This window comes from Thalassophryne amazonica, chromosome 6 (assembly GCF_902500255.1).
Source record: "Thalassophryne amazonica chromosome 6, fThaAma1.1, whole genome shotgun sequence".
NCBI classification, from domain to species: domain Eukaryota; kingdom Metazoa; phylum Chordata; class Actinopteri; order Batrachoidiformes; family Batrachoididae; genus Thalassophryne; species Thalassophryne amazonica.
Genome location: NC_047108.1, coordinates 9,603,065 through 9,620,424, shown reverse-complemented (window position 1 = coordinate 9,620,424; position 17,360 = coordinate 9,603,065). Strand labels below are relative to the sequence as shown.

The 17,360-nt window shown below is 39.6% G+C and overlaps 1 protein-coding gene across 1 annotated transcript in view; it reads left to right on the top strand.

The window, feature by feature from the left end:
• Positions 1-17,360, top strand: part of LOC117511827 (protein bassoon-like) — a 648,753-nt gene that overhangs the window by 300,402 nt on the left and 330,991 nt on the right.

The window sequence follows — 17,360 nt, the reverse complement described above, 5'->3', positions numbered from 1 at the left end:
GTGATGAATGATATGTGCACAACTTAATCATCGGTCTTATCAGACGGTTTCACCATGTAGCAAAGTACAGAAGAGTTGGGAGGGAGAGGATTAATTTTGTTGTATTGAGGTGTTAAATCAGCCCTATTGATGTTTTTTAAACATTTATTTATGATTTTTTCCCCAATCATAAACAAAACAAAACACCAGCACAAAATCTTGTGTTGTTCAACTTGAACATTCATGAACAAGCAGTCCCAATATACCAACAACAGGCCCCAGGAAACAATACCAATACCCCCCCCCACACACACACACAAACACACACATACACCACACCCATGACAATTCGGTGTTTCAGCGTTTCCCATAATGCTCCCTGCATCCTGGGCTTCCCAGGATTCACCGTGGTGCCAGCAGAGTTCCACTGATTCACAGAGCATGTAAACAATGGCAAAGCGAGGATGTGGATGGTGTTAATTTATCGATTTCACAGGCGACTATGATGATTATACGCTTTCCCAAGTTGAGAGGGTTATCTACAGGAGGTGTAGCACCTGTGATGGACTTCTGCTGTGCCCCGGTGTGTCTTATTGTCCATACTTCACAAGATGTGTTTACATCTTGTGATGTGAGTGCTGAGCTCCTAACACCGGAACTCTGCTGAAACCGACCTCTCGCGTGAATCACGGACCGCCAGATGCCACGAGATTCACAACTGTGAAACCCCAAATCAGCTCAATCTGGTCCAAAGGTTTTCAGTGATCCAAGATAAGTGATACAAGGTTGCCACAGTTTTAGAAACCCATTAGCCCTCCCTCTGAATCCAAACTTGTTTTTTCAAGTTAAAAAAATTTAGCTCTTTAAACCATTAAAAAAAAATGGATGAGGGATGTGGAGCTTTCCAGGATGACACTATTCTGTGTTGTGCTAACAATGAGGGCAAGGCAACTACATCCACCTGCGAGTTAATAAAGGACACAGTGTGGATTCTAGGATCAAATTTGGACTTTGATAAATTCAATTCAATTCAATTCAATTTTATTTATATAGCGCCAAATCACAACAAACAGTTGCCCCAAGGCGCTTTATATTGTAAGGCAAGGCCATACAATAAATGCAGCCTGTGTACTATTAAATTGGGTAAAACATTAATTTTCACTATATTAATCCTACTTAAAAGAAATACTGATAAGTTAGCCCATCTTTGAAAAGCTGACCTTATATTGGACAGTAAAGGAGTAAAGGAGCCTGATGTGAACCAGTTACATTCACTCCCAAATACCACAATAAATCAGATGGAAAGGAAGATCAGTTTGTGTGAGTCACTGTGCAGCTACATTTATAGGCAAGCATTCACTTTTTGTATGTTAAGTCAATATCCAGAAAAAAGAGCCAAAATCTTGGAGTACTGCCATAAAGATATAAGTGGCTAGTTGTTTTTGTGACATATAAAAGTAAATCATCTGCATACAGAGCAACCCTATGTTCTGTAATCCTATGTGTCACACCCAGGAACAAAGAAGAGGTTCTGGGCCTTACTGATAGTGGCTCTGTTGCTAAAGCAAAAAGTAAAGGGGAGAGGTAACAACGTTGATGTGTACCATGTGACAGAGTGAAATACTCGGATTTGACTTTATTAGTACAGACAAAAGCTAGGGCAAGCTCATACAAGAGATGAATCTAACAAATAAATGTATTGCCAAAACCAGTTTCTTCAGGACTGCCAAAAGGTACTGCTATTGCACTCTAGCAAATGCATTTTTGGCATCCAATGAAGTTATCACTTCAAATAACAGATTGCTATGGTGTTTGGGGTACAGTGTATTGAAAAGGGTATGTATATTACAAAAGGAATGCCTTCCATTGATAAAAAACAGTCTTTCCTTTTGACATAATAGAGGATTCCATCTATATGGGACATGGTGGCACATCTCAGGGTTGCTGCGTGACCTTCACCCACTTGCTTCAATTCGGATAACGGACTTCCTCAAAGTTAATGCACATAAACAATGTCAAATGTGTATGTGCTGTCTTTAATTCTGATGTGTGCCATTATTATGGTAAACAAGTAATAATTGTGGACTAACTGCTGTCTGAGGTAACTGGAGTGTAAACATAATTTCTCCACTGTGAGATCAATAAATTATATCTTATGAACAGTTTGGCCAAAATTTTCACATATACATTAAGGGGGCTAATAGGTCTATAAGAAGCACAGGAAGTCAGATCCTTTCCTTCCATGAACTGCAATGAAATGGAGGCCTATCTCAAAGTTGTGGGGAGAGAACGATGTTCCCACAATTCCTCCAAAACTGACAAAAGTAATGGGGCTAATTTCACATGAAACTTGTTGTAAAAATCAGAAGGAACTCCATCAGGACCAGGGGATTTTCCTGACTGTAACGATTTAATCAAGGATAAAATCTCTTCCAGATTAAGGGGAACATCCTCTTCTACTGCTTTTAAAGTGTCAGCTTCAGGGATTTCTAGGTCCTCAAGGAATTGCTGCATGTTTTTAGAGTTTGGAGGAAACTGATGTGTAAAGAGTGGCATAAAATGATTTTTAAAACAGAATTAATTCCAATTTGGTCAGATGTCAAAGTACTTGATGTATTTATTATTTATACAATTTGGCAGGTGGCAGCGTGACGCCTGAGTTGATAGGCCAATAAGTGAGTAGCTGTATCACCAAATTCAATAGTTACCACGAGACTGTAGTAGCAACTGCTCAGCTTTCCTTGTTGAGATCAAGTCAAACTCAAGTTGCAAATTAAGAAGTTGCTTATAAATGGGAAGGTTTCTGGACATACTGGTGGTCACATTTTAAGGTCTTTTGTCTAGCTCTCCTGGACCTGGACAGGTGACAAATAAGAAGTATTTGGTCTGTAAGATAAGCCTTTAGAGTTTGCTATAATAAAGCATTCGAGATGGCATCAGATTCAGGGCAACATGGTGGCTTAGTTGTTAGCACTGTTGCCTCACAGCAACAAGGTCATGGGTTCAATTCCCACCTGATGTCTTTTTGGAGTGCAGATTACTCAGCCCTGAGCTGGTCTAAACACTGAACAAAATCAGTGTGCACGGATTCAAGAGAATTATTGTGTAAATTGTGGTCATGCACTGCAGAATCAACATTGCTCATCTTGCATGTTAAATTTTGAAAAGAAGGCTTAAAGTCCACAGACAGCACAGCTCTGTGGTCTTCCAGCAGAAGGCAGGTCTTCGCCATAGATACAGGTATGGCAAGCGAAGAGGCTTCCCTGTCTCGTTCGGAATTAATTTTAGATTTGAACATTTTGCAGGTGGGTCAAGAAATAATTCAGTTACAAGACAAACTTGTGGTTGAGAAATTGTGGACAGGAACTAAAAGACTGAGTTGATTCACAAAAACAGGACACACAGTGAACTCAGAGTAGAACTCAGTCATGTAGAAAGGAGCCAGTTAAGTTGGTTTGTGTGCCTGATTGTGATGTATCACATTTGGAGGTCTTCAAGACAACTGAAATTCCAAGAGCACACTCAAGGGATCGTCTGGCAAACCCTTCGGTTCCTCCTAGAGTAACTACTTTTGGATACGGCTGAGGATGGATGGATAGTGGATGTGGTTGCCATGTCACCCAATCTCTGGATAATTGATGGAGAATGCATGCATGGATGAATTCTGCATCAAACACCAGTCCAGAAGTCCACATGGTCACACTGGAGCTGAAAACAAATACATGTACATTGTGATTGTTCCTGCAGACTCCGATGCTTCTTCTGCTCCTTTTAACCTTCTTTTGTGTTTTTAATGTAAATTTTATGTGCATGTTTTTGCCATTCTGGTCAAATGGATGGAAGGAAGACGAGAAGACAGGTAGCATTGTCTCTCAGCATACTTTAAGCATGAGAAGAGAGCAGCGGTGAGGTTGCAGCCAGGCTCCCAGTGAGAGCAGCCCCAGGCACGAAGCATGCGTGCATACTTATCTGCATTTGGACACACATGATGCAGCACAAGCACACAATGTGCACACGTGAGCAAAGACGGCCAGATGTACACACATCTGTTAACAGTCATGAAAAACACACACAGAGAAATGGTCACTATTCCTGGAAGAAGAGGATGAATGCTGTGGATCCAAAAATGAGACTAAGATACACACTGGAACTTTGAGCAGCTGTATAAATAACGTATGGATGTTTGTCTGCTTATGTGTGTCAGCCCTGTGGCAAACTAATAGCATGTCCTGAGTGAACCTGACTCTCCCCCAATGACTGCAGGGATAGCCCCCCTCCCCCTTCGCCATTATATGTGCATTATATGTGCTTTAATACCACCAGAGAGCTGCTGCAATTTAATAAACAAACAAACAAACAAGCAAACATACAGGGTGAACTCTTCTCTTAAGTCTGTCAGTGGCAGCTGACCACCTGTGCCCGGTGTCGCCGACCGAATGGTCCCCCCTAAAATCGGTCCACCCTGCCTGTGTCATTTCTGTGCATCAGCCACGGTTCACCGATTATCACCTCGTTTCTGCTTCAAACTGCACTCCAGTCATCATCTATCTCAGCAAAAAATATCTGAAGCTTTTTGGCACTGTTGTCGTGCGTTACCTGTGCTGCTCCACAGCCTGTCCAGTGGATTTTGATTTTGATTTTATTTTTTTTTAGCACTGTTGTCGTGTGTTACCTGTGCTGCTCCACAGCCTGTCTAGTGGATTTTTATTTTATTTTTTACCACTGTTGTCGTGTGTTACCTGTGCTGCTCCGCAGCCTGTCCAGTGGATTTTTATTTTATTATTATTTTTTTATTTTTTATTTATTTTTTTTTTTAGCACTGTTGTCGTGCGTTACCTGTGCTGCTCCACAGCCTGTCCAGTGGATTTTTATTTTATTTTTTAGCACTGTTGTCGTGCGTTACCTGTGCTGCTCCACAGCCTGTCCAGTGGATTTTTATTTTATTTTTTACCACTGTTGTCGTGCGTTACCTGTGCTGCTCCACATCCTGTCCAGTGGATTTTTATTTTATTTTTTACCACTGTTGTCGTGCGTTGCCTGTGCTGCTCCACAGCCTGTCTAGTGGATTTTTATTTTGTTTTAGCACTGTTGTCGTGTGTTGCCTGTGCTGCTCCACAGCCTGTCCAGTGGATTTTTATTTTTATTTTATTTTATTTTTTAGCACTGTTGTTGTGCATTACCTGTGCTGCTCCACAGCCTGCTTAGTGGATTTTTATTTTGTTTTAGCACTGTTGTCGTGCGTTACCTGTGCTGCTCCACAGCCTGTCCAGTGGATTTTGATTTAGCACTGTTGTCGTGCGTTACCTGTGCTGCTCCACAGCCTGTCCAGTGGATTTTTATTTTGTTTTAGCACTGTTGTCGTGCGTTGCCTGTGCTGCTCCACAGCCTGTCCAGTGGATTTTTATTTTTATTTTATTTTTTAGCACTGTTGTCGTGCGTTACCTGTGCTGCTCCACAGCCTGTCTAGTGGATTTTTATTTTTTTTTAGCACTGTTGTCGTGCGTTGCCTGTGCTGCTCCACAGCCTGTCCTGTGGATTTTTATTTTTATTTTATTTTATTTTTTAGCACTGTTATTGTGCGTTACCTGTGCTGCTCCACAGCCTGTCTAGTGGATTTTTATTTTATTTTAGCACTGTTGTCGTGCGTTACCTGTGCTGCTCCACAGCCTGTCTAGTGTCGGATTCCCTGTTTGGGAATCCGCTAGCTTAGCGTAGCTACTAGCTCTTAGCCGTTTTAGCATGGCGGCTTCTCCTGTCTCTCCCGTACTTTTCTGCTCTGGGTGTGAAATGTTTAGTTATTCCTCGGCCTCTTTTAGCAGTAACGGTACTTGTAATAAGTGCAGCTTATTCGTAGCTTTGGAGGCCAGGCTGGGCGAATTGGAGGCTCGGCTCCGCACCGTGGAAAATTCTACAGCTAGCCAGGCCCCTGTAGTCGGTGCGGACCAAGGTAGCTTAGCCGCCGTTAGTTCCCCCCTGGCAGACCCCGTGCAGTCGGGAAGGCAGGCTGACTGGGTGACTGTGAGGAGGAAGCGTAGCCCTAAACAGAAGCCCCGTGTACACCGTCAACCCGTTCACATCTCTAACCGTTTTTCCCCACTCGACGATACACTCGCCGAGGATCAAACTCTGGTTATTGGCGACTCTGTTTTGAGAAATGTGAAGTTAGCGACACCAGCAACCATTGTCAATTGTCTTCCGGGGGCCAGAGCAGGCGACATCGAAGGACATTTGAAATTGCTGGCTAAGGCTAAGCGTAAATTTGGTAAGATTGTAATTCACGTCGGCAGTAATGACACTCGGTTACGCCAATCGGAGGTCACTAAAATTAACATTGAATCGGTGTGTAACTTTGCAAAAACAATGTCGGACTCTGTTGTTTTCTCTGGGCCCCTCCCCAATCAGACCGGGAGTGACATGTTTAGCCGCATGTTCTCCTTGAATTGCTGGCTGTCTGAGTGGTGTCCAAAAAATGAGGTGGGCTTCATTGATAATTGGCAAAGCTTCTGGGGAAAACCTGGTCTTGTTAGGAGAGACGGCATCCATCCCACTTTAGAGGGAGCAGCTCTCATTTCTAGAAATCTGGCCAATTTTTTGGGATCCTCCAAACTGTGACTGTCTAGCGTTGGGACCAGGAGGCAGAGCTGTGGTCTTATACACCTCTCTGCAGCTTCTCTCCCCCTGCCATCCCCCTATTACCCATCCCCGTAGAGACGGTGCCTGCTCCCAGACCACCAATAACTAGCAAAATCTATTTAAGCATAAAATTCAAAAAGAAAAAAATAATATAGCACCTTCAATTGCACCACAGACTAAACAGTTAAATGTGGTCTATTAAACATTAGGTCTCTTTCTTCTAAGTCCCTGTTGGTAAATGATATAATAATTGATCAACGTATTGATTTATTCTGCCTAACAGAAACTTGGTTACAGCAGGATGAATATGTTAGTTTAAATGAGTCAACACCCCCGAGTCACACTAACTGTCAGAATGCTCGTAGCACGGGCCGGGGCGGAGGATTAGCAGCAATCTTCCATTCCAGCTTATTAAATCAATCTAAAACCTAGACAGAGCTTTAATTCATTTGAAAGCTTGTCTCTTAGTCTTGTCCATCCAAATTGGAAGTCCCAAAAACCAGTTTTATTTGTTATTATCTATCGTCCACCTGGTCGTTACTGTGAGTTTCTCTGTGAATTTTCAGACCTTTTGTCTGACTTAGTGCTTAGCTCAGATAAGATAATTATAGTGGGCGATTTTAACATCCACACAGATGCTGAGAATGACAGCCTCAACACTGCATTTAATCTATAATTAGACTCTATCGGCTTTGCTCAAAAAGTAAATGAGTCCACCCACCACTTTAATCATATTTTAGATCTTGTTCTGACTTATGGTATGGAAATAGAAGACTTAACAGTATTCCCTGAAAACTCCCTTTTGTCTGATCATTTTTTAATAACATTTACATTTACCCTGATGGACTACCCTGCAGTGGGGAATAAGTTTCATTACACTAGAAGTCTTTCAGAAAGCGCTGTAACTAGGTTTAAGGATATGATTCCTTCTTTATGTTCTCTAATGTCATATACCAACACAGAGCAGAGTAGCTACCCTAAACTCTGTAAGGGAGTTAGAGTATCTTGTCAATAGTTTTACATCCTCATTGAAGACAACTTTGGATGCTGTAGCTCCTCTGAAAAAGAGAGCTTTAAATCAGAAGTGTCTGACTCCGTGGTATAACTCACAAACTCGTAGCTTAAAGCTGATAACCCGTAAGTTGGAGAGGAAATGGCATCTCACTAATTTAGAAGATCTTCACTTAGCCTGGAAAAAGAGTTTGTTGCTCTATAAGAAAGCCCTTCGTGAAGCTAGGACATCTTTCTACTCATCACTAATTGAAGAAAATAAGAACAACCCCAGGTTTCTTTTCAGCACTGTAGCCAGGCTGACAAAGAGTCAGAGCTCTATTGAGCTGAGTATTCCATTAACTTTAACTAGTAATGACTTCATGACTTTCTTTGCTAACAAAATTTTGACTATTAGAGAAAAAATTACTCATAACCATCACAAAGATGTATCGTTATCTTTGGCTGCTTTCAGTGATGCCGGTATTTGGTTAGACTCTTTCTCTCCGATTGTTCTGTCTGAGTTATTTTCATTAGTTACTTCATCCAAACCATCAACATGCTTATTAGACCCCATTCCTGCCAGGCTGCTCAAGGAAGTCCTACCATTATTTAATGTTTCAATCTTAAATATGATCAATCTATCTTTGTTAGTTGGTTATGTACCACAGGCCTTTAAGGTGGCAGTAATTAAACCATTACTTAAAAAGCCATCACTTGACCCAGCTATCTTAGCTAATTATAGGCCAATCTCCAACCTTCCTTTTCTCTCAAAGATTCTTGAGAGGGTAGTTGTAAAACAGCTAACTGATCACCTGCAGAGGAATGGTCTATTTGAAGAGTTTCAGTCAGGTTTTAGAATTCATCATAGTACAGAAACAGCATTAGTGAAGGTTACAAATTATCTTCTTATGGCTTCGGACAGTGGACTTATCTCTGTGCTTGTTCTGTTGGACCTCAGTGCTGCTTTTGATACTGTTGACCATAAAATTTTATTACAGAGATTAGAGCATGTCATAGGTATTAAAGGCATTGCGCTGCGGTGGTTTGAATCATATTTGTCTAATAGATTACAGTTTGTTCATGTAAATGGGGAATCTTCTTCACAGACTAAAGTTAATTATGGAGTTCCACAAGGTTCTGTGCTAGGACAATTTTATTCACTTATACATGCTTCCCTTGGGCAGTATTATTAGACGGTATTGCTTAAATTTTCATTGTTACGCAGATGATACCCAGCTTTATCTATCCATGAAGCCAGAGGATACGCACCAATTAGCTAAACTGCAGGATTGTCTTACAGACATAAAGACATGGATGACCTCTAATTCCTGCTTTTAAACTCAGATAAAACTGAAGTTATTGTACTTGGCCCCACAAATCTTAGAAGCATGGTGTCTAACCAGATCGTTACTCTGGATGGCATTTCCCTGATCTCTAGTAATACTGTGAGAAATCTTGGAGTATTTTTGATCAGGATATGTCATCAAAGCGCATATTAAACAAATATGTAGGACTGCCTTTTTGCATTTACGCAATATCTCTAAAATCAGAAAGGTCTTGTCTCAGAGTGATGCTGAAAAACTAATTCATGCATTTATTTCCTCTAGGCTGGACTATTGTAATTCATTATTATCAGGTTGTCCTAAAAGTTCCCTAAAAAGCCTTCAGTTGGTTCAGAATGCTGCAGCTAGAGTACTGACGGGGACTAGCAGGAGAGAGCATATCTCACCCGTGTTGGCCTCCCTTCATTGGCTTCCTGTTAATGCTAGAATAGAATTTAAAATTCTTCTTCTTACTTATAAGGTTTTGAATAATCAGGTTCCATCTTATCTTAGGGACCTCGTAGTACCATATTACCCCATTAGAGCGCTTCGCTCTCAGACTGCGGGCTTACTTGTAGTTCCTAGGGTTTGTAAGAGTAGAATGGGAGGCAGAGCCTTCAGCTTTCAAGCTCCTCTCCTGTGGAACCAGCTCCCAATTCAGATCAGGGAGACAGATACCCTCTCTACTTTAAGATTAGGCTTAAAACTTTACTTTTCGCTAAGGCTTATAGTTAGGGCTGGATCGGGTGACCCTGGACCATCCCTTGGTTATGTTGCTTTAGACGTAGACTGTGTTTCATAATTATTGTATGGCCTTGCCTTGCAATGTGGAGCGCCTTGGGGCAACTGTTTGTTGTGATTTGGCGCTATACAAGAAAAAAGTTGATTGATTGATTGATTAATAAAAGACAGACAAAGCGATCAGAGTGCAGCTCATGCTTCGTTCACTGCGCCTCTGTCATTTCAAAGCCTCACCAATTATCGCCTCATGTCTACTTAAAACTGCCTTGTTTCTGCTTAAAACTGACTTTAGAATGATTTAAGAGGTTTTACCTTGTCATTTGATGGTTAATTTCAATTTATTTACATTTATGTTGTGCGAAATCACAACAAAGTTGCCTCAAGGCACTTCACACAAGTAAGGTCATGAATAATCACATTATTCCCTTTGATCGCTTTGGGTTGTAGAGAGTCAGACTCAGATGAGCTGCTGTGGTCCCAATGAGCATGCGCAGTGAAGGCAGGGCGGACTGGTTTTTAGCGGGGACTGTTACTGTCCTGGCTCTTTCTGTAGCACTGCCCCTCACAAAGTACAAACTCAAACTATTCCGCACTTTTAAATTTATTCAAAGTCACAATGGAAATCAGGCCTGGTTTCTGAAGAACTTCTCCCATGCATGAGATCCATCCATTCAGAACCAAGAAGTTATAAACAGTTTTATAAAACACTTCATGGGCGTAACAAAGGCAGACCTTATTTCGCGAAATCCTTCCTTTGTTGGTCCCCGTTGACATTCAAGGGAGGTCCCACCCCCTGCAACTGACCCGCGCAATAACGGGTTGTTTCTGATTGATAATGTAACCTGAATCTCTTTGTCCTGAGTGTTAAAACCAGTTATATCCAGTTCGACATGCACATTCCAACAGATAACAGAGAAAAGTATTTGAAACTAAGAATACAATCCTAAGAAAAATAACTACTTTAATACCAAACAAATAAAGGACAGGACCGTTTGGTCTGCGACACCGGTTTCATAAAGCAGTCGTATCTTTTAGTCTGTTAAACTTACTTAGTCGGCTACGGTTAGTCGCCAGACATTTTCCGTCTAATCTCTGTTTCACATTGACGGCTAAACTTGATGATTAGCCATATTACAATATTAGACAGTTTTCAAGGGCATAACGGCCTCACAAGCACCGTTGCCAAGAAACGCCTCCAATGCGCGAGTGTTTTATTTACTTCTGCTTTGGTCATTGTCATGAACTATCCAGACTTTGTGTTGTTAACTGGCTTTATTACCATTTACAGACACATACAAAGTGCAGAATGATGTGGCTAGTAGTTCTTCTACAAGCCTCCAAGCATTTTTGTGCACACAACGCTGCTCAGTGTAACAGCAACGTCCAGTGGCTAATGTGAGAACTGTCACAAACACATCATGGCAGTTGTCGTCTGCTGTAACCACAGCCAAAAGAGGAGGAAGCTCAATTTTTTTGAAGGAGTATGAACGATGTAGGGGTGCTCTTTAAATGTTCCATCAAGTGGTGGTACACGATAGCTGCCATTTTTTGAATTAAGACACTTAAGTTTTGTTGACTAAAATAAAATTAGCATCCTCTGTACCAGGCTATCAGGGGTGGTGGCCAAGTGGTTAATGCACTTGGTCTCAGTTCAGAAGGCTCCAGGTTCAAATCCCACCCCTGCCACATTTATTCATGTAATGTGGAGTTGCGTCAGGAAGGGCATCCAGCGTAAAACCTGTGCCAGTTCAACATGCAGATCCACCTTGGATTTGCTGTGGCAACCCCAAGTGCAAACAAGGGAGCAGCTGAACGGACTTACTTTTATCCTCTGTACCAGGCTAACAACTTAATCGGGTAACACAAAACTTTAGCTGACTAAGCGCTTTGTGCAATGACTAGCGTAAAAAAAAGTCAATTAAGTGAGTTTAGTTAGCTAAACAAGATTAGACTGCCAAAGTTTTTACTTTTGGAGGCAGTAGCGACAGTCTCAGGCCATCAGGCAGTTTGTTCCAAATGATCTTGAAGGTCCCTGAACAGAGTCGGCTGCAGCGAGCTCACAAACGCACCGTCACACTCTCTGTCCCTCACACACACACACACACACACACACACATACACAAGGCGTGCAGATGCACGTCTGGAGTTTAGCAGCAGTGCCTTTAGTTGGCACTGCTGCAGACAGACAGACAGTCAGACACGTGCACGCACACATGCACACACGGCACCTGCAGTGAGAACACATGACTGGATGCATGGAAGCAGACGTGACAGCAGTGATCTGAAACTCTGACTGCTGTCCATGTTCTGGCCTCCACGTGAATAATTAATGAATTAAAGCAATCTCATGCTGGGATTTGAGCCGATAACATCATTTTAGGATGGATCATTTTAAAAAATGGAATGTTGTATTTACACAATCGAGTTACGTCCCTGATTCAAAAACTTGGGCGTTTACATGGGAAACATAATATGCAATTAACTGTAGCAATTTGTTACAGCTTGGTTTTCCCGTTTAAACAACCTAATTCTGTGGAACCAGTTGACATAACTAGATTAATATACAAAGGAACACCTCCGTTTCGGCGTGTTGGGACATGTCCAGCTCTCCACAAGTTCTTTTATACTCACTTGACTGGTAAGCACTGAAAGCCGAGATAGACATGTCCCAACTTGTCCTCTAACACGCCGAAATGGAGGTGTTCCTTTGTCTCGCTTCATCAGCGAATCGGTCGTGACGCGCGAAGCCTCCACGCGGCTTTCCATGACAAAATCTCTTGTTAAAAGTGAAATTGCCGGAAAATGGCTGATGTCCAGGTCTTGTTGATAACCAGAAGGAAAGAGACACGACGGTCTCGTATCCACAGAGCATCAGCTTAGAAATGATCCAGTGGTTTGTGCCGCGTCGTCGCAGCTCGCAGCGCGGCACACCGACCGTCCTTTAAAGGGTCCTTAAACCTGTAGTTAAAGCCTTATTCTCTGTGAAGCCCGTAAAATTTTCCTGAAGCCAGATAAATTTTTCGAATGGTTCCAGGTGCCAGTCTCTAACAGCTTCTGAAAAAATTCTGATGGAAAAAAAGTCCTTTTCATTCCGCCATTTCCAGACAATGAAAATCCGACGAGGGGGGCTGGACCACTCCTTCCACAAGGCGTGCTCACAGGCGAATGACGTTACCGACAGGCGTGGGAAAAACTCACGCATGCGCACGAGGGTTCAAGCATGTCTGACGTAAAAACATATGAATGGAAATCCATATAGTTTTTGAAAAAATAAAAAGGTACGATACTTTACGGACAGACCTCGTACTTTTCTACTGCAACTGTTATACTTAACTTTGAAGTATGTATTCAATAGCTGTGCTTCATTTTATTTGAATGGTTTGTCGGTGCACAGAAACAGCTCTGTTCTCTGATGGCTGCCCAAAAACACAACATGACAAATCAGAATTAGAGAGGAAAGGCTCAGGCAACAATAACATGACAGGAAAAATCATCCATGACTTTACAATAACCCAAGTAGTGTTGAGTCAAGTCAACTGGATTTATTTCATTTGAGCTGTTTTGCTCTTCACCCAGAAAAACTTAATCGGTCCAACCACCACACGCCACACCGCACACAACCACGCCGCTACACTGTTGACACAAAAAAAAGGGTACTATGGCTCCAAAAAGGGTACTGTGTTTATGGAGGAAGAACTTGAGGACATTAGAAAATGTTAAATGAGATGTCAGCACAAATGAAGCCATTTAAAGAAGTGGCTGATCAACTGAAAATATTTCACAACAACAACAAAAAATATGGAATTAACAAAACAAGTTGTTGACTTACAAAAGGCAAATGAAGAGAAAGACAAATCATTAAAACTTATGGAAAATCAAATTGCAGAACTTGAACAACAGACTAGGTCCAATGACCTTCTCATACAGGTTTTGGACATTAAGCCGCGAAGTTATGCAAGAGCGGTTGGCTTTCAGGAAGGGAGCCCTCTGAAACGGAACAACCTCTCTGTAGAGGAACAGGTGATTTCACTTTTGAAGGACAAAGGAATTTTAATAACCCTAATGATATCGATAGTAGTCACCTTTTACCGCGGAGAGGTCAAAATCAACCTAAAGTCATATTATTGAGGCTTACAAACAGGAAACAGAAGTTTGCAATTCTAAAACAAGCAAAGAATTTAAAAGGAACGAATGTATATATAAATGAATACTTGACCAAGAAAAATTCAGATTTAGCAAGACAGGCACGGATTTTTAAGAAAACAAACAAGATACAGGCTACATGGACATTTAACTGTAAAGTTTATATTAAATTAAATGGAACACCTGAAGAAGCTAAACCTATGGATTAAAGATGAACATGATCTAGTAAGTTTAAATGATGTAAGTTGTGAAGTAATACATAAAGAATGTACTGGTTGATTGTGATGATGGAGGAAAATCTGTATAAATATAATGAACACGGTTAATAATCAGTTTATTTCTGCAAGGAGCTCTGTTTGGAAACATTTAATTATAGTCATCCTGCCTCTCGCCATTTTTGAACCTGAATCAGATCCAGATTCTTTTTTTAGTGACAATATCGAGCGACAATGTAATTATTTTACAGAAGGAACAATTTAATGATTATAAAATTAAAGATGGAAGATTTTCAATAATACATTTTAATAGTAGAAGTCTTTCTCGGAATTTTTTCAAGGATAAATGATTGTTTAGATACATTTAGAAAAAGTTTTTCAGTGATCGCTATATCAGAAACATGGTTAACTGATGTCAATCACGATCTGTACAGTTGGCACGGTTATCAATTGTTTCAGGTAAATCGACAGAAGAGAAGAGGCGGGGGTGTGGCATTATATGTAAGGTCTGATTACAACTGTAAATTAGTTCACACTATGTCATCACAGTTGATAATATCATGGAATGTGTTACGGTTAAAATTACATCCATAAATTCAAAAATACGGTTGTTAGTTGTTTATACAGAGCTCCCGGAGCAAATATTGATACTTTTGACCAAGTAATTATGGGAATGTACAACAAAATAAATAAGAATTCCAATTTATTTATCTGTGGTGATTTTAATATCGATTTTCTAAATCCTCACAATCATCCACAACCACTTCATTTATAAATTCTTTATATTGTTGGGAGTATTTCTGACCATCATTCATCCAAGTAGAATAACTGTGAATTCAACAACCCTTATTGACAATATTTTAACTAATGTCATATCTGGTAATCTCAGTGCGGGATTGCTGGTAAATTATATTAGTGATCACCTGCCAGTATTTACTGTTTTTGCATCACATGATCGAGTGTTTCAAAAGGATTGTAATAGATTGAGTAGAAATGTCACACCAATAACTGTTGATAATTTAAGGGTGGATTTATTATGCCAGAATTGGAATGATGTTTATGTTGATGATGTTGATGAATCTTATGATGGTTTTATTTCTATCATTTCTAAGTTATACGATAAACACTGTCCTCTTGTTAACAAGATATATACTAACAGCAATAAACCATGGATAACCAAGGGTCTTCAGAGGGCATGTAAAAAGAACTTACTGTATAAACCAATTTATAAAATCCAGATCAAGGAAGCTGAAAGTAAATATAAATATATAAGAATGAATTAATTCATATTATGAGATTTAGTAAGAAAAGATATTATAGTGACTTACTTGTTAAAAATAAGAATAATATAAAAAAATACATGGAATATTTTAAATGAAGTAATAAAAAAGAACAAAAATGGTAGAGATTATCCTTCTTTTTTTCTTTCCAATAATACTGTGATAGAAGATAATGAGACTATTGCTGATCATTTTAATGAATATTTTGTCAATGTAGGTAAAAATCTTGCCAGTTAATATTGATTCATTGAGCGTTAAATCTTTTGAAATAAGATAACATTTATAAATCTGTGTCAATGTTTGTTGGTGGAAACAAATGAAAAAGAAATAATTGATCTGGTGCAGAATTCTAAAAGTAAGAATCAAAGGACTTCAATAATTGGATATGGCTTTGTTGAACAAAAATCATTAATTGTATAGTAAAACCTTTCACTTATATTTGTAATATATCATTATGTTTTGGTAAATTCCCTTCACAGATGAAGATAGCCACAGTAATACCTTTGTTTTAAAACTGGGTGACAAACACACTTTTTCAAATTATAGGACCTATTTCACTTTTACCCCAATTTTCTAAAATACTAGAAAAAATTTTTGTAAAAAGACTGGATAATTACTTACTAAAGTATGAGATACTCTGTGAAGAACAATATGGATTTAGAAAATCTAGGACTACTTCACATGCATTGATGGATTTCGTGGAAAATATAGCGACTGCAGTCGATAACAAGCAATATACAGTAGGTATTTTTTTGATTTACAGAAAGCGTTTGACACTGTAAATCATGAAATATTGCTAACTAAATTACAGAAATATGGAATCAGAGGATTAGCATATGACTGGATAAATAGTTATTTACATGGTCGGTATCAGTATGTTCAATACAATAACATTGATTCCGAACTTCGGGAAATTACGTGTGGGGTGCCCCAGGGTTCGGTCTTAGGTCCTTTGTTATTTATTTTATATATAAATGATATATGTTATGTGTCACGGGTACTGAGGTGTGTTCTTTTTGCAGATGACACAACTGTATTTTGCAGTGGTGATAATCTTGAACAGCTTCTTGACACGGTGGTAACGAACTGGATAAATTTAAGGCTTGGTTTGATGCTAATAAATTGTCACTTCATCTTGGGAAAACCAAATGTATGATTTTTGGAAATAAATTTGTGCCTAAATGTAAAAGTGTAACCATTAACAATATGGAAATACAGATAGTAACTGAGAACAAATTTCTAGGTGTTATAATTGACAATAAACTCAGCTGGAAACCTCATATAAATTATATAAAATTTAAAATGTCAAAATCTATCGCTATCATGTACAGGGTCAAGGACATATTGTCCCAGGATGGGCTACTTAGATTATATTATTCTTTAATTGTACCATATATGACATATTGTATCGAACTCTGGGGTAATACTTACAAATCAAATACCAATCATGTATTTCTTTTACAAAAACATGCCATCAGAATCATCTGTAATAAACCTTATCTTGAGCCAACGCATTCTCTGTTTATGACTTTAAATTTACTGAAATTTAGAGATTTAGTGGATTATATCACCATACAAACTTTGTACAAAGCTAATAACCAGGCCTTGCCACTTTATGTCCAGAGCCTGTTCAAGATCAGGAAATCTGAATACAGTTTACGAGGATGCATGGTTTTTAAGAAGCCTCCCGTACGTACTAATGTCAAGGGTTTTTGTGTTTCAGTTAAAGGGGTGAAGATTTGGAACAAATGTCCTGTGGAAATTAGATTATGTAGTTCTTTTGTCTGTTTTAAGAAACATTATAAGAAATTAATAATTTCTGGATATAAAGAAAATCATAAACACTGGCAACAGCAAATCATACAGAAACACAAGGGAAATCAGTGACACCTTCTTTCTCCCACCTTCAGCACGGCAATACCTCACAGCGCTGTTAAAATGTTGTAGGCATGTTTAAGTGCTCCAGATGTTTGCACATTTTAAATGAAAAAAGTCTCACATTTTTTTTCCCCCCTGTCTGCATATATAGTAATGGTAAATGCCACACTGGCAGA